Source organism: Manis pentadactyla, chromosome 4, assembly GCF_030020395.1.
Source record: "Manis pentadactyla isolate mManPen7 chromosome 4, mManPen7.hap1, whole genome shotgun sequence".
Classification (NCBI taxonomy): Eukaryota; Metazoa; Chordata; class Mammalia; order Pholidota; family Manidae; genus Manis; species Manis pentadactyla.
Genome location: NC_080022.1, coordinates 14555877 through 14578296, shown reverse-complemented (window position 1 = coordinate 14578296; position 22420 = coordinate 14555877). Strand labels below are relative to the sequence as shown.

General features: G+C 52.8%; 1 protein-coding gene across 5 annotated transcripts in view; it reads right to left on the bottom strand.

Moving 5' to 3' along the window:
- The window catches only part of VWA5B1 (von Willebrand factor A domain containing 5B1), a 69061-nt gene extending 46947 nt beyond the window's left edge, over window positions 1–22114 (bottom strand). The window contains exons 1-4 of one of the 5 annotated variants that reach the window (XM_057499802.1): window positions 21607–22114; window positions 16265–16676; window positions 14682–14867; window positions 14077–14211 (exon numbers count right to left, since the gene is read on the bottom strand). The gene's annotated coding sequence lies outside the window, so the exon portion shown is untranslated. Of the gene's footprint in view, window positions 1–14076; window positions 14212–14681; window positions 14868–15843; window positions 16175–16264; window positions 16677–21606 lie in introns of those variants that run through there. The other 4 variants (XM_057499801.1, XM_057499803.1, XM_036914506.2 and 1 more) reach the window with 4 other exon arrangements.
- Window positions 22115–22420: the final 306 nt, after the last annotated feature.

Genomic DNA, 22420 nt, shown 5'->3' with positions numbered 1-22420 from the left:
AATATTGGGCTTAAAATATTCAGTAAACCATGTTGTAAACAGATGTGTTATCATCCACGCTTTATTGTTCCATTTATAGAGCACAGGTGGAGTAGATTTAGCATAATTCTGAAGGGCCCTAGGATTTCCAGAATGGTAAATGACACTGGCTTCAAGTCACCAGCTGCATTAGCCCCCAACAAGAGAGTCAGCCTGTCCTTTGAAGCCAGGCATTGACTTCTCCTCCCTGGCTATGAAAGTCCTAGATGCATCTTACTTCCAATAGAAAGCTGTTGCATCTACACTGGAAACCTGCTGTGTGGTGCAGCCACCTGCGTTAATGATCTCAGCTGGATCTTCTGGATAACCTGCTGCAGCTTCTCCACCAGCACCTGCTGCTTCATCTGCACTGTCTGTTATGGACGTGGCTTCTTTCCTTAAACCTCATGAACCAACCAACCTCTGCTGGCTTCCATCTTTTCTACTGCAGCTTCCTCACCTTTTCTCAGCCCTCATAGAATTGAAGAGAGTTGAGGCCTTGCTCTGGAGTAGGCTTTGGCTTAAGGGAATGTTGAGGCTGGTTTGCTCTTCTACACAGACCATAAAACTTTCTCCATATCAGCAATAAGGCTATTTCTCTTATTGGGTGTTCACTGGAATAGCACCTTTAATTTCCTTCAAGAACTTTTCCTTTGCATTCACAGCTTGGCTACCTGGTCGGCACGGGAGGCCTGGCGTTCGGCCTGCGTTGGCTTGGGATGTACCTTCCTCACTAACCTTCGTGGTTTCTAGCTTTTAAAGTGAGAGATGTGGAGAGATGTGGCTCTTCCTTTCATTTGAACACTTAATGACCATTGTAAAGTTATTAATTGGCCTAATTTCAATATGGCTGTGTCTCAGGGAATAGGGAGGCCCCGGGAAAGGGAGAGAGATGGGGGAACGGCTGGTCAGTAGAGCAGTCAGAACTCACACAAATTTTATCAGTTAAGTTCAGAGTTTTATATGGGTGTGAACCGTGGACCTCAGCACAATGACAAAGATCACTGATCACAGATGACCATAACAAATAAAATAATAATAATGAAAAAGCTTGCAATAGCGTTAAGAATTACCAGTATATGATATAGAGACACAAAGTGAGCAAATGCTGCTGGGAAAATGACGCCGATACACTTGCTCTGTGTTGGGTTGTCACAAACCTTCAATTTGTAAAAACACACTATCTGTAGGGCCCAATAAAGCACAAAGCAATAAAACGAGGTGTGCCTGTACTGTACTTAACCTTCAACCCATTCTTCCATCCTCTGCCAATCCCTCACTCTGTTATTTTTATGTTTCCCATAGCATGTGTCACTTACATGCTATATATAAAATATGACATTTACTGCTTATCATGAGGGCAAGGGTTTGGGACCTGTTTTTCTCACTGTTATATCCCATATACCTTGAATAGTGCTTGCACTAATAGTAGGTGGTGAATAAATACTTGTTGAACGAATGAATCAATCAATATGTAATCACATGGCAAGGCTGGCTGCTTCTAGGTTTCCCATTTGCTCAACTGAGGGAGAGAAGTCCTCTGGCCACCAGGCCCAAGGCAGTGAGTGTGTCAGAGAAGATGTTGAAGCTAAATCCATTCATCCCAGTGTTTATCCATCAGGGCCCCAAACACACCCTCTCTGGCAGCATGCAGGTTCGTGCATCTTCTAACAGACCATCAGTCCATAGCGACGCTCTGCTGTTCTGTACCCCTGAGCTGGCCCCTGGCCATCTCCAGCCTCTCCTAGCCACCCACTGTGCCTTCTGCAGCCACTTCACCACACCAGAGCCAGCAGGCTCCCTGTATTCTCTCTGTGTCCTTGCCTAGTACCCGCTTTCTCTCCAGGTGGGGTGGTGTATTCCTTGTCACCCATCAGAGCCAGGAGGTGGGTGTCCTTCTTGGTTCTGATTGTGGTGCTGAGACCATTACTCTTCTATCCACCTGTAAAACCCCTTCTCCTTTTGGCTGCCCCCCCGTTTGGTGCTCGCCATCTTCAAGATCCTGATCATATCCTTCTTTTAGCAAATATGTGACACCTGGCTCCTGGCTTCCTCTGCTACCCAAGCTCTGCCACCACCCCAGGTGACTTTAGCATCCAAGGGAATGGGACATCCAACCCCCTGGGCTTCTATTCCCTGTCCCCCCACATCTCAGTAACTTTACCCTATAGCTTGGCCTCCATTTCCACCCTCATGCCTTGAACTTGAGATGCCATCCACGATCACTCCATCTCCAAAACCATTGACTCAGGTATGTAGGTCACTCGTAAAATCACAAACTCTGCACGCATCCTAGCCTTCTTCCCTGGTTTCCTCATTCCTCTTATTAATCTTGTTCAGCGAGTCTCCCCAACTCTCCACAGCATAAACCCCAATGGGGATTTTGTTTTAGTTTGTTCACTGCTCTATTAACTACCCATAGAATAACACCAAGGGTATAGTAGATGCTCAATAAATATTTGTTGAATGGATGACACATCATTCCAAGTGCTTTATATATACCATTGGGCAACAATCCTCAGAGGATATGTACTGTTAATATCCCTGTTTTATAGATGAAAACCCCAAAGCTCAGAGAGGTGAGGTAGCTTGCCCAAGGCCACACAGCCAGCTGGTGAGGAGGCTGGGAGTTGAACACAAGCAGAAGGGCCCCAGTGCCCGCGTGCTTATCCATAGGCTGCACTGCCTCTTGCGTTAAGCTTCTCCCCACACCCTCACACTTTGGCCCAAGTGCTCTCTTGACAGCCCGCTCTCGTCTCCATCCCCCTGCTGCTGCTTCTTGCTCTCCCTGGACCATCTCTACCATGTCCCTGGTCCTTCAACCTCAGGCTGTTTTCCCTTCCCATCCATTCCATCACCACTCACACACACACACACACACACACACACACACACACACGAGCCTCCCTTTCCATGAACTGCAGTTCCAATTGCTTTTGCCCAACAGGGCAAGGTAAACCCCTAGCAAGGTTCTTCCCTGTTGGGTCCCCTGTCTGTCCAGTGTCACCCCTGCCATGTACTGCATTCTTTGCTCCAAACCTACCAACCCTCTCACCATGCCCTGGACAGGTAGGGGTCTTGTCCACCCTCAAGACTCTTCCTGGAATGATGCTTGCCTTCTTCTTTGCCTTTCACAGTCCTGTTCACCACTCAAAGCCCAGTTCCACTGTCACCTCCTCCATGAAGCCTTCCCTGACATCCCACCCCCATCAGACACACCCTCCTCGGGGCTTCCGTGGCCTTTGAATCCTTGTCTGTCACATCACGTCAGGAAGCACTGTAACTGCCGGTCTGTAATGCCTGCAACCCCACAGGGCTGCCAGCCCTCCAAGAACAGAGGGCACATCTCCTGCTTTGCCTCTGTCCCAGCTTCCAGCACAAGGCTGAGCTCAGAGGAGGCACTTCTACCAGGTCCGTGTGCTTCACAGTCGTTGCTACTGGCCACAGCTTCCCTCACTTCACAGGTGGAGAAACTGAGGTGCAGTGGGGGAAGCCTGGTGAGTGGTCAGCCGATGGGATAACAAGCAGCCCTCCTCCAAAGCCCTCCTTTCCCCAGCTGCTTCCAGGTCCGTGCTGAGCACAGGCTGCGCCTCAGAGGGTGAGGAAAGGGAAGGGGGCTGGTGAAGAGGAGGACGGACCAGGAGCCTCAGGGACACTGGGATTCCCGCGCTCTGATGCCTCCCGAGCTGCTGCTATGATCCTGATTACACCGTGAGCTCAGCCAGCCCCTGCGCACCCCCCAGGTTCTGGAAGATGCCTCTGGGCAGACCTGTGGTCTGGGTCCCAGTTTGTCCTGGGACAGCCTGGGATGCAGTGTTCTAGGCTGAGAACAGAGTGGGCTGATAGGGCTTAGAGTCCTGGATGGACTTTCTGGTGGCCTTGGGCCAATTACTCAGCTGGGCTCTGCCACTTACATATTGTGTGACTTTGAACAAGTTACTTAACCACTTTGTGCTTTAGTTTCTGCATCCGTAAAATGGAACCACGATGGTGCCCACCTCCTTGGAAACTGGGCGGAGACAGGAGAGAATGCCTGTCAGTGAGCGCATCTGCTGGGAGGCAAGGCCTGCCTGATGGGGCTGGGGGCTTCTCTTCTCCGCCTTCTTTAATGGGTCCTGGTCTGGGCATGAAGACGGCAGAGCTAGGAAAACCCTTGGGTTTCTGCCAAGCGCCTGTGTCCATAAGCTCTCTGCTTCTGCCCTGGAGCTGAAACCTGCTGTCCCCTTCCACCCTCATCTCCCCTTTGTCCTCGCAACAGCTTGGTAGGCCTCCTCCCTCCTCCTGGAAAGCCATCCTGGAGGCCTCTCGCCCTCACCGTGGCCAGATCCCCCCACCTCCAGACTGTGCCCATAGACTCGGGGCCCTCCAGCTGAGTGGGTTCAGGCGCGCCTGGGCCAGAGGCAGACCGTGAGCCCTCCAAGCCCTCTTACCTCGGGTGGGGGTCCTCACCCCTTGTCCTGTCACCATGCCTTCTAGGAAGGCCACGTGTTCATGTCCCCACTGGGAGGCTGTCCTCCAAGGACCACCCCGTCCACAGACCAACACCAACACTCCCAGCAAAGTGGGGGCAGAATTGATGGGGTCTCTGGATCCAGTCTGATTGTTCTAGGCTTCTAGAATTCTGGGGTTCTCACATTCGGGTCCATCTCCCCTAAACCTCCTCACCTTTGCCCACATCCAGCTCATGTGGAAACAAACCCATGTTTCTGGTACCCCATCCTCACCCCCACCCCATTTACCCCCTTGCTCCAACCTGTCGAGACCATTTGCTATTCCTCCAAACCAGCCTGGCCTTTGCTGCTTCCGTTTCTCTTCTGATGCTGCTTGTTCTGCCAGGAATGCCCTCCTGCCCTAACCCCTCCCCCACAGGGCATATATATACTGCACATCCATTAAGGCCCAGCTTCAATGCCACCCCCACATGACGCCTTCTCAGGGTCCTGTGCTGGATATGATTGTGCCCCACTCTGAGCACAGTTGGTGACTCTCACATTAGCTACCTCATTATCCACGTGTGTGTGTGTGTGTGTTCACTCAACAGATGTAGGTGCAATGCCTACCATATGCCAGACCTGTGCTAAGCCTGGGTATGGAGGTGAAAAAGACAGACAGGGACTCTGCCCTGAGGTCTTGTGTCCTGTTCCCCACCTGCCCCAACCAGGAGGCCCTCAGCTCCTAGAACTCAGGCAGGAACTCTGATTTTCTCCATGTCAGTGAGTTGAATGAACGAATGGCATATGCTCCACTTGTTAGATGAATGACTGACTGACTGAATGCATGAATGAATAGGATGGAATGTGTCAGGGATAGGAATGAGCCTTGGCTATGGATTCCTTTAAATAATAGGGAGAAATCCCTCTATTTCAGCCCAAAGCCTGTGGGATTCCATCTCAGAGAGCCGTGGTCTCCTTTCAGAGTCGGGGCCTGGGGGACATAACCACATTGAAAATGCTCAGGCCTCCTGGTTCTCAGTGAGCCCACACTGCCTCAGAGACCTGGAGTGTGGCCAGTCCGGACGTCCAGGACGGTCAGTCCCGCAGGTGGCAGAGGCCCAAGCCACCCACAGCTTCTGAGGCTTCCAGCTAAGGGGCTGAGTCTGGACTTGCTAAACGAGGGAGAAATAAGCACATGCAAATTTGAAAACTCCAGGTAAATAAAGAGTCTGTTATATGCCCTTAAGGAGAGAGTGGTTTAAATACTTATCAATGCCACCGGCCTGCAGGGGACAGGTGCCTGTTCCTGGGGGCCCAGTGAATTTCCAGTGCTGGAATCTCTGCCCATTGGGAGTCACTCAGAAATGAGCCCTCACATCAAACTGGTCTCCATTTACACAAACTCTGTTTATGCGCACCTTTCCGGGGGCACAACCGCAAGGTGAGCTCCTCTACTGAGCTCCCGACATCCCCGTGGCCCCGTGGAAAAGCCCTAAGTGGCTTTGGGCCTCCTGCGGTCACCAGCCCAGGTCTGCTGAGGAGCTCACGGGATGATGGTGTGGAGGGAGGGCTATTTTAGGATCCACCCTGCACCCATGTCCCTTCTAGAACTGCCATCTTGCACTGGAAGCTCCTGGGATATTAGAGATCCTCGTGCCACCCCCTTCCCAAACATTTCTAAGAGGTGAACCGACAGACTAAACAGCTAATTCCTGCTCCTGGAACCTGCCTTTCCCCCTTCTTATCCAATATTTTCCCACTGGGAGCTTCTTTGAAACTCAATTTGGTCCCTACCACTGGAGCTTACATCCTCAGGGGTGTTGGGCAAAGTCAGGCACTGAGCTAGCAACCTACCAGTCTTTGTGGCCCACCAGTTGTGCTGTGTGCCAGGCCTGAGAGGTAGGCCCTGGCAGCGTGTGTGACAGCAGGGTCCCAGTCTGGGGGGTGTATGGAGGGGGTGGCAGAGCCAGCACTAGGGCCTGGGGGCCTTGTCTCCCCGTCCAGTGCCGTCAGCGCACATGGCCTCGCTGTGCCATCTGGGGGACAGCACGTACGGGAGAGCAGCTTCACAGCTTGGCACAAGCCGACCTCAGAGGGACACTCAAGCAATGAATGTATTCATCAGCCAACACCCAGGCTGGGCGCCCTGGGAGAGAGGGTGCCTGGCGAGGCTGGATGGTGGGTCTGGGGGCTGTGGGCGACCATGGCCACCATGGAGAAATGCCAAAAACTCAGGTGCCCAAATGCCATCTGAGTTGGTGGGAGAAAAAGACCAGAGAGAAATGAAGGCACAAGTGGTGGAGCTGGGATTTGGACCCTGGCTTCGGAGACTGAGCTCTTGACCATGAAGCCTTGGCAGCCTCTCCGTACAGATTTGCAGAATGAATAGATGACCTGGAGAGAGTCACTGCCCAAGACCGACCCTCCCCGCCCCCACCAGGTCTCAGCATCTTTATCTAACAACATGAAGAGGGGGCCCTGGAGGATTAACCCTGTCCCCTCTCCCGAGGTGACAGGCCAGGGTCCTCTCCAGAAGGACCTGAGTGCTCCCATTTATTCTAGGGGAAGAGGATGAGCATCTTTCCCCATCTTAAGCTTCCCGCTCTAAGAGGGCTGCATGTCTGTCTAGCCTCCTCCCAGTGGTTCTGGAGTGTCAGGGGCACTATCTCCTTAAAGCCCCATGAAGACTTTATGAGGCTCAGTGTCCCCACTTTACAGCACAGGAGCCAAGGCCCAGAGAGTTTAAGTAAGCCTCAAGGTCACACGGCGAGTTGGTGGGAGTGCAGGACTTGAACCCAAGCTGTCTGGCTCCAGAATTGGGTGGTTAACTGTGTCCCTCTGCTGCCTGCTATCCAGGTCCTTGGGCCAAAGCCCAGTCAGGGCACCGGGGAACCTGCTGGCTCTTACTCAGGGGCTTGCAATCCCTCAGCATGGACTGGGGCAAAACCCCAGGTTCCACACCCCAATGGCTCCTGCTTCTCTGATGCTCCTTCAGGGAGCCGGGGGTAGGGGTGGGAGTGGGGCGTGAGCGGCATCCTTCCCCATGCTTCCACACAGATGATGGATCAACACCATTGCTCTCCTTCTGCAGGTCAACGTTCGAGGCAACTCCTACTGCGGCATCATCTGAACTCTGGCAGTGCCGCCCTGGTGCCTCTGCATTTACCACTCTGTCACAGCGAAACCCGTAGCAGCAGTAGCCCATATCTAAAGCGAGAGAAGGCCTTGTCTCTGAGAGTCCAAGGTACCAAGTGGGGTTGTCAGCCACAGAGACTAAACTAACCAGGCACAAGTAAGCAGAGAGAGGAGGCCAGCTGCAGAGTCCCTGTGGTCAGCCAGCCTGAGGGCCAAATGCATGGGCTCTGGGGTCCCAACAGTTTAGGTCTGAAGCCAGGCTCTGACTTGGACCTCTGAGTGACAGAGCCAAGTTATTTCACCTGTCTGAGCCTCACCCTTCTGATCTGTAAAAAGGGCACAGAAGCAGGCTTACCTCTTAGCTCTGTTAGGACGAAATGAAGCAATGTGTGTAGAGAGCTTAGCACAGTGCCTGGTACAGAGTAAGGTGGGCAGGAGTGTATGACTTAGTCAGGGGCCAAACTAGAGCAGTGAGTGAAACAGGGCTGACTTTTAAAGGTGAGTGGGCAGCTCTGGCCTGTGTGGGGGAAGAGGGGATGAAGGGCAAAGCTGGTCAAGGCCAGACCTCTCAACAGGATCTCAAGGAATTTCTTAGAAAGGGGATATTTTAGAAAAGGCTTCAAGACTCAAAGAATTGAAAATGATGGAATTAAAAGTAGTGAGGGGTTCTGGTCTCCGACCAGTTTACCCTTTCAAATCCATCTGGGCCACAAATGTAGTGACAATGGGCAACTGTGCCTCATAGGAAGCCATTTGTGACCAAAGCATTTTCACATCCATGAATTACTTAGGGCTCTAGAGCAAATAGAGATTATTACACCCATTTTAAGGATTGGGAGACTGAGGCTCAGAAGGGATGTGATGCAAGAGACTTGGAGCTCCTTTGGCAGAGCTTCGTGCTATGCAGGGAATGACTGTGCTCCCCCCAAATTCATAAGTGGAAGCCTAATCCTCGGTGTGATGGTATTTGGAGTGGGGGGACCTTTGGGAGGCAGTTAGATTTAGAAGCCGTGAGGATGGAGCCCTGTGGTGGAGTTTTTAAGAAGAGGAAGAAACCAGAGCTCTCACTCCACCACATGAGGGTACAGCAAGAAGGCGCCCGGCTATCTGTGAGCCAGGGCAGGGGCTCTCGCCACGCCCCTCACCATGCTGGCACCCTGATCTCAGACTTCCGGCCTCCAGAGCTGTGAGGAGTAAATTTTTGTTTAAGGCACCCAGCCTACAGTATTTTTGTTATAGCAAAACCCAAGCTGACTTAAGACACTATTAAACTAACCTGCTGCTTGGCTAAGCTGGGTTGAGAGCGACAGAAGCCGACTCCACTGGCCATAAAATGTTGAGATCTGTTGATCAGAGTCCAGTGTTGGGAGCTAAGATGCTCGAAGGGATCCAACCCAAGATACCCTTTCTCTTCCCCACATTCCCTGTTAGCATTCTCCTAAAGCCACGCTGTCCCGCTCTTGAATAAGCACATGTGAGTTATTCATGCTGCTGGGCAGATCTGTCCGGGTCTCCCCTGGGCAGGTGGCGGTGGGCTGCAGGCTCTGCCACCTTGAAGGCGTGGCTGTGTGTCTTGCTTCGGCCAGTGACCTAAGTGGAAGTGAAATATGGCACTTCCAGGAGGAAGCTTTAGGAGCCAGGGTGTGATTGGCCATGTCTTGTTTCCTGCCCCAGTGATCACGGGGACACGTGTCCACGAGGAGCTTCTATTATCCTGGACCTAAGAGTGACTGTGTATGTGACAACATGTGTCCTGCTGTAGATGTGTGGAATGAGCAAGAATGAAAAAATTGCTGCTCTTTGTTGCAGCTTAAGCTAATCCAGCTTGACTAGTAGAGCTCTGAATTTTGGGATTCTGAGCAAAGATGATGGTCTCGGAGACAGAAGTCACAATATTTGGAAGAAAGTCAGGGGTGGAGGAAGGGCAGATGGGCCAGTGGATCCATTAGAAAATAAGCTCCATGAGGACAAAGATTTTTGTATATTTGGTTGACAGTTGTGTCCCCACTGCCATTAAATGTTGAATAAATGAATGAACAATGTAAGGGGAGGCAGGCAATGCAGAAGCAAGAGGTTTGAAAAACAAAAGTGCATGGTTCTGGCTGGGCCCCTCATTCATTCATTCATTCACTCGTTCATTCATAAACTCTACAAATATCAAACACTAACCACAGAAGGTCTCCATATTCGCTCAGTAATTGGGCCAGCAAAAGATCACACTGAGTGATCACCCAGGAAATGGTGAATAAAAAAAAGCTTTCAACTGGGATTTTATTTTGAAAAATGAAACTAAAAATATGAAAACAGAATCTTACATTGGACCAAAATAAGATTATCAGTCAACCCATGTGCTAACACTTCCAATGAACAAAAAACAAATCAGGTATTAATTGGGTTGGGGGAGGTGGATAATTGTTTTGAACAAAATATGTGCCAGCACAACATGACCTTTATCATTTTGTATTTCACTGTCACAGCATCAGGATCACTGTCTCCTATCATGAACTCCTTGCTGCCAGTTTTGTCTTCTCTTGTTATCTGACCTACCTCTGCCAGGTTCTCATTTATCTATGTTCTTTTGTGGGGTTAGAAAAGTCCTCCAATGTCTCCTTTGATTGGCTTCATTAAATCCTACAACTCCCACAGGATTTTGGCTTCACTGTGCAATCCTTTGCATCGTATGGACAGCCGCTGACCCCACCCAACAAGTGAAGTGAACCTGATGGACATGGGTGTCCAGGGCTGGGCAGGGACAGATGCTGCCATTGAACTGATGCTCACATAGGGACCACTTTTTAGGTAGTCAGTTCATTAACCTTCTTCTAGTGTCGTGGCTTTTAAAGAAACCTACAGCCTTCATCTGTGGGGTGTCAGGTAATGATTGCCCAGACCTCTTCATGGGGTTTGAACAAGGAACAGGGGATACACAGTGAAACAGGTGGACCTGTGCCCTGCCCTCCAGCCACACTGTCCCAGGGCCCTGTTCCAGGCTGTGCTGGGAGCATCAGCTTCCAAGCTGCCCATCCTGACTGTGTCCTTTGCTGCCTCCAGAGTGGCACTCAGGAACCACTTAGTGTCCTGACCCCAGCAGTTTGACTTCAAGTGTGGTTATAGGAAGAGAGAGAAGAGCTTTGTACTGAGACCCCTTGGGACTCATCTCAGGAACATTCACAGCGCACCATCTAGCAAAGGGTTTGCAAACTGGGGGCTGGATCCCTCCAGATCCCAGTGGGGATTCAAGAGGACTCAGGAAATGTCAGCTCCTCAGGCTGGCCAGCTTGTCTCCCTGAGGTCCTGGTCTGATCACAGTGTTCCCCTGCCCCAGGGCTGCCAATGGCTTTAACTGAAGCCCACCTCCTTCAGGCCAAATTCAGCCTCCCTGACGATCACCCCCCACCCGTCCACCTGTGCAGCCTGATCTTACATCACTCCTCTGTTCACTAAGCGCTCCTGACAAAGCAGAGTATAAGCTCCTCTCAGGACCCCCGGGAGCCCCGAGCTCTGTGCCCTTGCCTGTGCTCTCCCTTCAACCCGCAGTGCCACTGTCCCATCCATGTGTTTCTGAACTTCCGTTTCCTCCTGGGCCCTTTCAAGTCCCACCTCCTTCCTGAAGCTTTTCCTGATCCCTTTATCTGGATGTGATGGCTCTCCGCTCTGCACCCCTAGGATGCAGCCTCACCCAGACTGTCCTGCTACAACAACCCCATCCCTGGAGTGTTCCCAATATCTCTCCTGTGGGGATGGCCCAGAGGTCCTTCTAATCTCAGCTTCTTTCCTGGCACCTGGCACATAGCATGTGCTCAGTTTGTTCGATGAACTTACCAACAGCTCTCACTTCATTTCCGGTGGAAGGGCTCTGCTATCTGCTATGTGACCTTAAGTTTAGCCCTTCAAGCTCTCCAAGACTCAGTTTCATTGTCTGCAAATGTGGAATAAATGAAACACCAGGGATGAGGTACCTGGCAAGGGGACAACACGAGGCAGGAGGCAGGGTGACACTGGGTGCTGGTCCCCTCCCCCCATGTGTCCCTCTCTTCCTCTTTGCAGGCTCATCGCTCAGGGCCGGGACTCAAGTGAAGCAAGTGACCAGACACTGGAGGCCCAACCTCCTCAAGGTCCAATCTCAGACCTTCTCCTCTGCTCTGTCCTGAAGTGGCTGACCCCTGTTCTGCTCCAGCACCTGAGCAGGTGACACAAACGTCTGTGCCCGGCGGGCCCGCCTCTGTGCCTCGGGCTCACGTACCCCCCTCGGCTTTCTCCTCTTGGCCCCCCAGAGATCTCAAATCCAAGTGCTCCTCTCAAGGGGACTGTTCTACATAACAGAGTGACTGAAAAACGTCAGCACCCCTACCTGAGACAGCAAGCTCCTCGAGGACAAAGACCCAGTGCCTAGCACAGAGCCTGGCACAAAGTGGGCAGCCAGGGGCTGAATGATTTTCGCTCCTTTCCCTCTTTCCACCCTAGCTTGTCTGTGCATTCAAACTGACCAACTTACACCCATTGACCAAGACCTCCTGTCCCTCCCAACACTGTCCTTCCCCCTCCAGCCGCCCATGAAACCTTCCCTGCTCCCGCATCTGTCTGTATATCCACATCCCTCCATTGCTGCCTTCAAGGCCCCACTCTAACATCACCTCTGCCAGGAAGTCTTCTTAGCCCCACACTGAACACCACTGATCCCAAGCCCCTATCCCAGATGGTTTCATGGGTCAGCTGTGCTGCTGGGCGAGTCCCCCCGAGTGCAGGCCAGGGAGAAGCCCCAAGAGGGTCTTCATGTGGAACTTCCATTGGTTACATTCTCTTAACAGAGTTACTAGGATGACAGGATTTTGGTGCCCTTGGTGACCTGGAGCCATACTTTGTCCACTGAGCCTACTGGGCTGTTTCCAATACCCCCCGGCAAATGTGTCAGCTTGTTTATGGCGACCCTCTGCTTGGCATTGCCCAAGCCCCCTTCCCAGTTTGACTGGACTGGGCATGCCCGTGAGACTAAGAAAAACCTATGTCAGCTTAGCTATTGGTCATGAAGTTGCAGAGAATCAGCCAGGAGATGCTAGAAGAGGCCCCCTCACCCCACAAACAAGACAACTTGAACTTGAGCAGGACCCCAAGGCCCTGGAGGGTCCTGGAGGAACAGCTGACCTGGGGCCCCTGGGCGCCTCTTCCACTGTCCCTGCTTCTCCAGGGCTGTCCCTTTCCCCTGTGAAGCTGGCCTGCAGAACCATAATGGCGTCATTTCTCTGGAGGCAGAGGCCAGCCAGCCCATTCAGGGCCGAGTATAGTGAGGGAGTCCAGGAATGACAGAAATACTGCTTCCCTCTGTCAGGACAACTTGACCACTAGCCCAGTCTCCCAGGTAGCAAACCTGTGGCCAATGGCCGGAGTCCCTTCTGAGAGTTTTACCTGGCTTGGGTTTGGGGCTGGTCCTCACACTATTTTCTGTGAGGCCACAGGCCCTGAGTTATCTAGGTCTGGGAGGATGCTCAGAGCCCCAGCCACCCCCAGGCCAGGAGCCTTGGCCTGCCCCATGCCAGAGAAGGAGTGAGGTCTGCAGGCCACCGATGGACCCTGGGTCTCCATCTGGGTGGGGCTGGATTGGAAATAGCACTGTCCTTGAGAGAGAAGTTAGCCAAGGCGGGGGACGGGGGGTACTGAACGGAGCTACCACAGCAGGCCGTGGAGATTCTGCCCAGCCACTAGGGTCGGGTTCAATCCACAGTGGTCTGCACATGTACATGTTTGAGTGCATACACACACACACACATGCCTGAATGCCCTGAACTCTTAAATTCCTGCACACCAGCAGAGGGCATCCCACACATGTACCCCTAAACATGTACACACATTGACATGTGCACCACTGTCTCCCTTACCAACTCAGGTAGCTAACTCCATAAGTGTCATAGCCCCACACACACATGCTGCATACACTTCTCAAGCATGCGTCCCAAAGACACCACATGCACACATGCTCAGCTGCACCCCCAGGCCAGCTAATCATGGGAGCCCCCCTGCCGTCCACCCTCCACCCTGAGCAGGAGGGCTGGGGTTCATCCAGTGCCCTTTGCCCCTCTGCCCAGTTACCATGACCTAGCTGGGTTCAGACGGGGGAACCCAGAAAGCAGGTTCTTATGCCAGTAGAGGAGGCGAGGAAGGAGTCCTCACCTCCTCTTAAGTCTTCTTCAAAAAGAGAAAGAAGGAAAGGGGAGTAGGAACAGAGACAGGAAGGTGCCTGTTGCTCTCAGAGGGGAAGCCGGAAGGGGACCGTCTGGCTCCCACCCCACCAAGCCTCATCTGCTGCAGCCAGGAGCTGGCGGTGCAGAGGGAGCGAGGGAGGGAACTGTTGGGGCTGCAGAAGATGTTATGACAGGACCTCCAGCGGGCTTGACGTGTTAGCAGACGCCACTGCCGCTCACCGAGCCAAGTGCCCTGCTGTCGCCCACCTCTCACCAGCCCGAGGACCCCTTCTGCATCCCAGAGCCCCACTTACCTGGCAAGAGCCTGGGACCAGGGGCTCTGAGAAGGGCAAGAGCCCGGCCAGCTGCTGTGGGGACAGTCACACGCTGGGCATGAGCGGAGCAGTCAGGGGTGGACAGCCCGCAGAGCTGCCGGCTGCCCCAGGGCCCTGGAGGACAGACAAGAGATGACGGGACGAGATGGTGGAAACAGGTGGCAGAGGGGGGAGATGGAGTGTGGGAGGAGGAGGGAGGCAGAGGCAGAGAGGGGCACAGGGAGAGGGAGACGCAGAGAGAATCAATCACGGGGAAAAGACAGATACAGACACACACACACAGAGTGCTCCGTAAAGAGGGAGAGAGAGGGGAAGGAGGGGAAGGAGGGAGAGAGAGGGGTGGACGGGGCAGCAACATGTGGCGGCCCTCTCACTTCTCACGCTGGGACAGCGAGCCCCGTCCTCCGCTGATCCGCCTCCCCGCTGGAGCAAGCACACCATGTACACACCCCAGGAACACACGCACACTCACACACATACCCGCTGACACACAGAGGCACACACATTCGTCATTTACACACATAGTCCACAGGCACACACTCAGGACAGCCCCTCATCCTCACACGAGCTGGACCAGCCCTTACCTTGCCCCAGAAGCAACACGTGTCCGGGCAAACACTCCCTCTGTCCACAGCCCCAGCGGCTGCCTGCCTGCATCCAGAGGTGCTGGGTGGGGCGCCCAGAGCTGGGCTCCACTGTCCAAGCCCAGTGCCCACTGCCCTGGCAGCCAGCTTGATGAGTGGCCACATTGTGATGGCTGTTGATGTGGCCTGCAGGAAGCAGAGCCATTTGTTTTGCCAGAGTGTAACCATGACAATCCCCCCCTGCACACACGGCTGGTGCTGCGCCCCCCTCACCCCTTCCCTCCCCCCTTCTTCAGAGCACAGGAGAAAAGCCAGAGGCCACTAGCAGCCTCTGCTAATTCCTGCTGGGGCTGAGGGAAAGGCCTTGGCCAGAGATAAAGGGCTGTGGGTGGGAAGCCCCTCCCTGAGGAACAGGGCTGCCTCCAGGCTGTTCAGCGCTGGGCAGGGCCTGCCAGGGTCTTGGGCCCTCTCTCTTGGGGACCAGAGCTGAGTTGGCCCCCTCTACCTCTCCTTGCCCCCAGCCAAGTGATACAAGCGTCAGTCCTTCTCCCCTGAGGCCACAAGGCAGCCAAGCAAGGGCTCAGGTTATGATGGCCATGGGCAGGCTATCTGCCAAGACCTTTGGTCTTTCCTGTCTAGCCTTAGAGTCCAAAGCCAGCACCCCTTGCCCCTGGTCATGCCAAAGCCACAGAGGATTTTCTAGGCTTTTAGGTGCAGTGCCAGGAAGCATGAGATGAGAGGTCCGGAAACCCCAGAGAGCCAGAGGCGCATCATGATCAGGGACAAGTATATTTGGAAGCCAAGAGGTCTGCCAGGTACAGTGAAAACTAAATTTGGAGTCCAGAGTTAATGGGTCCAAAGCTGAGAGAGTAGATGCCTCAGAAGTACAGGATAGAGCTACTGCTCACACACCTAGAAGCTCATTTAGTCTTTATCAAAATCCCCCAAAGAGGGGTTTCCTCCCAATTTGATAAAGGAACTGCAGTTCAGAGAGGTATGGTGACTTGCTCAAGGCCACACAGTAGGAGGTGACAGCAGGGATTCAAACATACACCTGTCAGATTCAGATTCCTGGAATTTTCCATGACATTCACTGGCCTTTTCAGGCTTATCACTGGGTGCCAGGTGCTGCACACAAGGCCCAAAAGAGATGCATGCTCACCAAACACTGGGAGGTGCTCCTCATTTCAAAAACCAAGCTCAGAGAGGCGAAGTAACTTGCCCAAGGCCACACAGCAAGTAGAAGCACCAAAATTTGAGTCCAGGTCTGTCTGAATCCATCTTTCCACCCTGCCTCTTTCACCACACATCAGGCTACATCCAGGAACAATGACTGTCCCTTTTCTGGACTCTTTGCCTAAGGAGGGTGGAGTCTGAGGGTGGGATGGGGACAGTGGATGGATACAGTGGGGTAAAGAAGGTATGAAGGAAGCAGAGGTGTCACATGGGGTCCAAGACACCTGCCGGGGTAGCAGATGACACAGGATCTTAGAAGTCTGAGAACTGATGATTCCACATTAGGGGGTCACATCTTAAGCCTCCCCAGAGCTTTACGTTCCCCTAGACCTTCATTAAATATCTACCTGAAACCCTGGGTCTTTCCTGTTGTTGCAGGTGTCAGCCAGCCAAGAAGGAAGCCCCAGCAAGTGAATTTTGGAGAACAGTTTGGAGGGAGGAATTTTAGGGGAACTGCTGGGCAGAGAGACTAGAGGGGTGGAGAGAGGGGGGAACCACCCTGTCGGCAAACGAACTTCTTGGACTTGGTTACCGTTTTGCCAGGATTGCCTGTTAGTACTGCTGGCGTGTGGGAGAGTCAAAAAGGCAGAAAGTGGTGGTCTGGGGACTGGAAGGCTGCCTTGGTCATAATGAAGGTAGCCAAGATACACGGCAAAATTCACTGCTGTTCAGTCCTTATGGTCCCACACAGCAAGCCAGGCGTCGGTCCCTCGCTTGGAGAAGGTGATGGGGAGCAAGTCACAGATTCCAGGAAGCTGGCTAAGTGGGGAGATGCACAAGGGTTCCCAATCAGCTTTTGTTCTACCTGACAGTCCCCCAAAACCTTTGCATACACACTGTCTTGTTTAATTCAACCCTCATGATCACCTAGTGAGGAGGCAGAGCCCCCTTCTCTGTTGGAGGCGGACGACTGAAGCTGAGAAGCCACTGGTACCGGAGAGGCCTTGAGGCCCTGAGCCACTTTTCACTCAGAGAGTCCTGGTTTCCTTCAGGCAGGGGACTGGGGCCCAAGGGGTCTGGCCACTTAGAATTCCAAGCCCCCCCTCAAGGCTCCCAAAGCCCCATTCTCAGCCCCCATGAAGTTCACGGTCTGGTCACCCATTCAGATTCCACATTCGCCAGTCAGGCCTTATACTCAGCCATCCCAACCCTGCAGTTTGCATTTCAGGACCAAAATTCTTTGGAAAGAAAGGACAGCCTGACTGACTAACTGTAAGCCACAAAGAAGAAATGAGAGGTGGTGGAGACAGAGGCTCTGAGACATAAGCTGGGCCGGCAGAGAAGGCTGTCAGCCTGGAGGTATTTTCCAGAGCTGCCTCCGCTTGAAGCCTTCAAGACTGCCTTACCCATTGTGTGGGTTTCCCAGGGCTGCTGTGACACATGACCACGAACTGGGTGGCTTGAACGAACAGACATTTATTCTCATATAGTTTTGGAGGTTAGATGTCCACAGCCAAGGTGTCCTCAGGGTCCTGCTTCCTCTGAAGGCTCTAGGGAAGAACGCTTCCTTCCTCTTGCGGCTTCTGGTGGCTGACAGTCCTCGGCAGTCCTAAGCTCATAGCTGCCTCCCTCCCGTCTCTGCTGGTTTCCCATAGCCGTCTTCCCTGCGTGCCTCTCTATTTCGGTATCTCTGTCTCCAGATTTCCCTCTCCTTTCTCTGATACAAACCCCGGGCTCCAATTAGGCCCATTCTAATCCACTATGACCCCATCTTAATTTGATTGCATCTGCAAAGACCCTATTCCAAAGAAGGTCACATACAAGGGGTCTGGACTTGAACATATGTTTTGAGGGGACACAACTCAACTTACAAAAGCCATTTGAAGGAAATAAAGGACATGAAACAGGCATGACTCCAAGAGGCCAGTCCTCTTGAGCAAATGGCCCCATGATAAGGCAACTGAACGTGGACTGCCTGGGCTCAGGCCCTAACTCTGTCATTCCCTGGCTGTGTGCCCTTGGGGAAACTACTGAACCTCTCTGTGCTTCAATGGCCCCTCTATAAAATGGGAATGATTTGAAGTTTTATGCTAGTTAATATTTGCAAAGCACTAAAATAACATGACACTTAACAAGCATCGCATGAGTGTTTGTTAAAATAAATATAAAACGTCCCCTAGAACAATGTCTCTATTTTATAGGTGTGAAAACTGAGGTCCAGAAAGGGGAAAGGACATCCCCCAGCCTGGGTACCATCCACTTCTACTTCCTTCCTCCCAGGCTTGCCCTCAGGGGAGATTAGATCTCCTTCCCTAGGTCAGCGGTCTAGAGGGGCAGCAAGAGAGGAGGAAGTGCGCACAGAGGGGAGGAGGGGACCCCAGTGAGGGCGGAAGCGGCAGGTTCCTCCCACACCCAAGCACACACCCCTTTTCCCACCCATCCCTCTGTTTGCAGGACTGGAAGCAATTATGCGACTGTTCCTGCCCACGTGGAGGAAAACAGTCTTGGGAATGTGTAATCAACACACACAGCCTGAGTGAGAAGGGAAAGCTAGTCTCCCAGTGGCCCAGGCTGGGGGCCCCGGGCGGGGCTGGCAGAGAGATGAGGGAAGGCCTGGGTGGGGTACGGGACTAGCATTTTTGTTTTTAAGCATTCATCGCCCAGAACACCCTGAGCAGGGGAGGGGTTGCCAGGATGCTCAGGCATTGCATCCGAGAGGACCCCTCCCTCAGGCTTAATCCCTGAAGGGGCTGGACCCCACTGTGCGTGTCTGTGGGGTACAGAAGGGAACAGATCCAGGTTTGGGAGGCAGTGGGCTGGCACGTGCCATATTCTTGGCAGCAAACTCATGAACTCCCTCTGTTTCCCTTCCCTTTCCAGCCCCTCATCTCATGCACAAAGTTACAGGTATCGCCCCAGTTTGTCACTCCTCCCTGTATCCATGTACTTTAAAAAGGTGGAATATAGCTCCTGCCCTTCACCTTGGGTTCAGCCCCGTTACTTAACCAATGAGATGTTGGCAGTTATGATGTCACCAAAGGCTTGGAAAATGCTCTCTTGATTGGGCTTGTTCTCCGTACCTCTGCCCTTGTTGCCAGGAGAAGAGCATGCCCAGATTGGCTCACTGGTGCCAGGAGGAAAATGAAGAATAGGCAGGGCAGGATCAAACTGCCCTAATCAAGCCCAGCTGACATCAGCTGACTCTTAGCTGATCTCAAAGAAACGATTGTTATTTTAAGTCACTGGTTGGGAGCGGCTTGTTCTGCAGCACGTTCTGGCAAGCCACCCCTTGTTGACTGCACCTTCACAGTGTCTCTCGAGCATACCCTTCCTCTCCATCCGCCTGCCTCAGTTCCAGCCTCCTAACAGCTTCCTTCCTGCGCTCCCTGGCTCGAGTCTCACGTATTCCAATCCACGCTGCAGCCAGACCTTTGTGATACCTAATGCGCTTTCTCAGTCCAGCCTAAAACTTTTCAGTGACTCTCCCAGGGCTTTCAGTAAAAAGTTTCCCTTAGCTGATAATTCAAAGCCCTTTATGATCTGCCCTGCCCTCTTTTTGGTCCTGTTCTTGCCCAGTCCTCCATGTGGACCCTCCTCCAGCCACATAGAATTACCTGTGGGTCCCTAAACCTCAAGTTGTTTCAAACCTGCAGGGTTTTTACATGGGTTAATCCCTCCATCTAGAAAAAAACCCTTTTCCATCTCATTGGCTAGCCTCTACCTGTCCTACAAAGGAGAGCTGAAGCACCATCTCTTTGAGGGAGCCTAACCATCCCAGTTAGGTAACCCTACTGAGGGGCCTCAGTATCTCATGCCCAGCATATAGTAGGTGCTAGACTAATATCGTATCCAATGAATGAGTGAATGAGCAAGTGAGCCTCTCTCACGGGCAGTAGCATGTCTAACATACCTGTACTTATAGGATCTGATGCCAATCCTGCCATTCAGCAGAGCTTCATCAATATCTGTTGAATATGTGGATAAATGAACACATGATTTCAGTGTCCTAGAGAGTCGCGCAAGCTGCCCCCTCTCCTCCCCTGGGAATGTGGCCATGGGATGGGGGGACCTCGGCACAGCTGGGAAGAAGCTGGGAGGGAGGGAGTAGCACACAAGGGGCAGAGGCTGTGAGCCGTCTTCTCTGAGCCCAGGCACGAGGACTTGCATGGTCTGTGGGGAATTCAAAAACAAAACCGGCTACAATCGGGCTGCTCTTTATTATTGTCATGCAGTGGTAAGTTGCAACAATGTCAGTGATAAAATAGTCCTCCCCACTGGAAGCCAGTGGTGGGGTCATGGGGCACATGCTAAAGATTGGATTTGGATCCCAGTCTGTGGCCTCCAGGAACTATCGCCGTGGCCTCTTCCAGGTCCTGTCTCCAGCTGGTCCTCGAGCTTGGTCTCCTTCTGCCCATGACTGGCACCTCCTTGGGCTCTGGCTGAGGACCCAGGATTTACTGAGGACAAGACTGGTCACCTGGAGGCCACCCTTATCACCTTTGGCAGCACAAGCCTTAGGAAAGCAACCAGCCCTGGCCTGGGAAAGCTGTCTTTGCTCACAGAAGTTATACCTGACACTGGTCTCCTGGGCGGGAACCTCTGAATCAGAAGACTGGCCAGGAGCCTAGTCCCATCACTTGCTATTTGTAGGGACCACTTCCCCTTTCTGAGGTCTGATTCCCTCATCTCTCAAGTGGGGTTGGTGATGCCCATCTCCCCCAGTGAATGGCAGCCTCCCCACCCCACGGTGTAGCCAGCTACCTGGACGCACCCTCCAGCTCTGCTGCCACCACCATCCCCAGGCCACACTCTCCTCTCTCCAGGACAGTTGCAAAAACCTCCCAGACCCGGTTTCCCCTCAGGAACCCCCATCCCCCACCCCAGCCTGTTTTCCACACAGCAGTCGGAGTGACCTGTACAAAGCATGGATCACATGACCCGCTGGCTGAACCGGCAAATACTCCCATGGCTGTCAGGATGAAGACACGTTCCTCTGCGCCTGGCTGTGTTCCTGCCCCAGGACAGTCTTGAAGCCAGGAGCTGGCACTGCCTGTTTGTTTGTACCAATACACCACATACGACAACAGATCATAAACAAGGAACAAGCCCCTGACGAGAGAGCAGCCGACTCCCGCCAGCACCGACCCCTGCGAGATCTGGCCCCTGCTGGCTTCCTCCACTTCATTTCCTCTCTGCACCCTGCAGAAACACCGGACTGCTTGCAGGCCCTCATGATCTCTGGGTACCACCTGACCCAGGGTTTTTTCCAAGCCTCCCCTTTCTCCAGAACATTCTTCACTTCTCTCCTGGTTAGCACCTCCACTCCATCAGATGTCAGTTCAAGCATCAGTCTCTCGGGGGACCCTCAAGGTCAGAGCCCTCATTTGCAGCTCTCATTGTCCTGAGTACCTGTCCTTTGGAGAATTTATAGCACTTGTCATAACTGCAACCTAACATTTTGGCCTGGGATCACCTGATGGAGGTCTTTCTCCCCAGCTGCATGCAAGATCCAGGAAGGCCAATATCTTATTTCTTTTGGCAACTGTACCTGCCGTGCCCAGCATGGTGCCTGACACAGCGTAGTCACTCTATAAATATTTGTTGAACAACTGAATAAATGAAATGGAATGAAGCCCTTGATGGAAAGGACCTTTATCAAAAGCACAAATCCTAGGTACCCATTTGGAATTATTATTATGCCTGCTTTGCAGATGAGGAAATCGATAGTCAGAAAAGTTAAGGGACTTACCTCCAAGTCTCCTGGCTTAGTGGCACAGCCAGGCCGGGAACCAGACAGTTCCTGGCCCACGGAGGGCCTTGATTCCTGCTTCCTGAGCTCAGGTGGGCTCTTTCTTCACCTCCAGCACATGTCCCTCCAGGAAGTGGGCAGCCTGGAGTTTGCAGATGGCTGCTGGCAGGGGTCAGTGCTGGCGGGAGTCGGCTGCTCTCTCATCAGGGGCTTGTTTCTTATTTATGATCTGTTGCCATACATAGTGTCTTGGTACAAACAAACAGGCAGCGACAGCTCCTGGCTTCAAAACTGTCCTGGAGCAGGAACACAACCAGGCCTGGCCAGGGGTCCCACGCAGCTCAGCTCCGTGTACTGGGAAAGGCTGGGGGGTGGGGCAGTTGCAGGCAGCTCGGAACAGGTGGCTGCTCAAGAGCAATTGGAAGGAGGCAAACGAGAGCTGCTCAGGGGACAAAGGAGGGCTGAATCTCTGAAGCTATCAGTCTTGTACTGTGCTCTTCCAGCTCCTTAATAACAGATACAGTGCAAAGAGGGAAAGGAGGAAAACAAAGGCAAATAAATTCTTTCAAGTGTGGTCCGGAGCATTTCCGAATGCTTCCTGCCCTCTCACTTACGATTTTCTTCCCAGGAGAAAAGGCTAATGCAATTCTAGCCCCTGTGATCAGCAGCAGGCTAGCCAGGGACACTATGTGTTCAGGATCTGCAATGAACCTGGCACCGTGCCAGGAGCTTTCCCATGCACTGCTGCCCCTAAACCCCAGAACAGCCCAGGGAAGCTGTTGTTGCAGTTTGTTTTGCTTCAGTGCAACATATA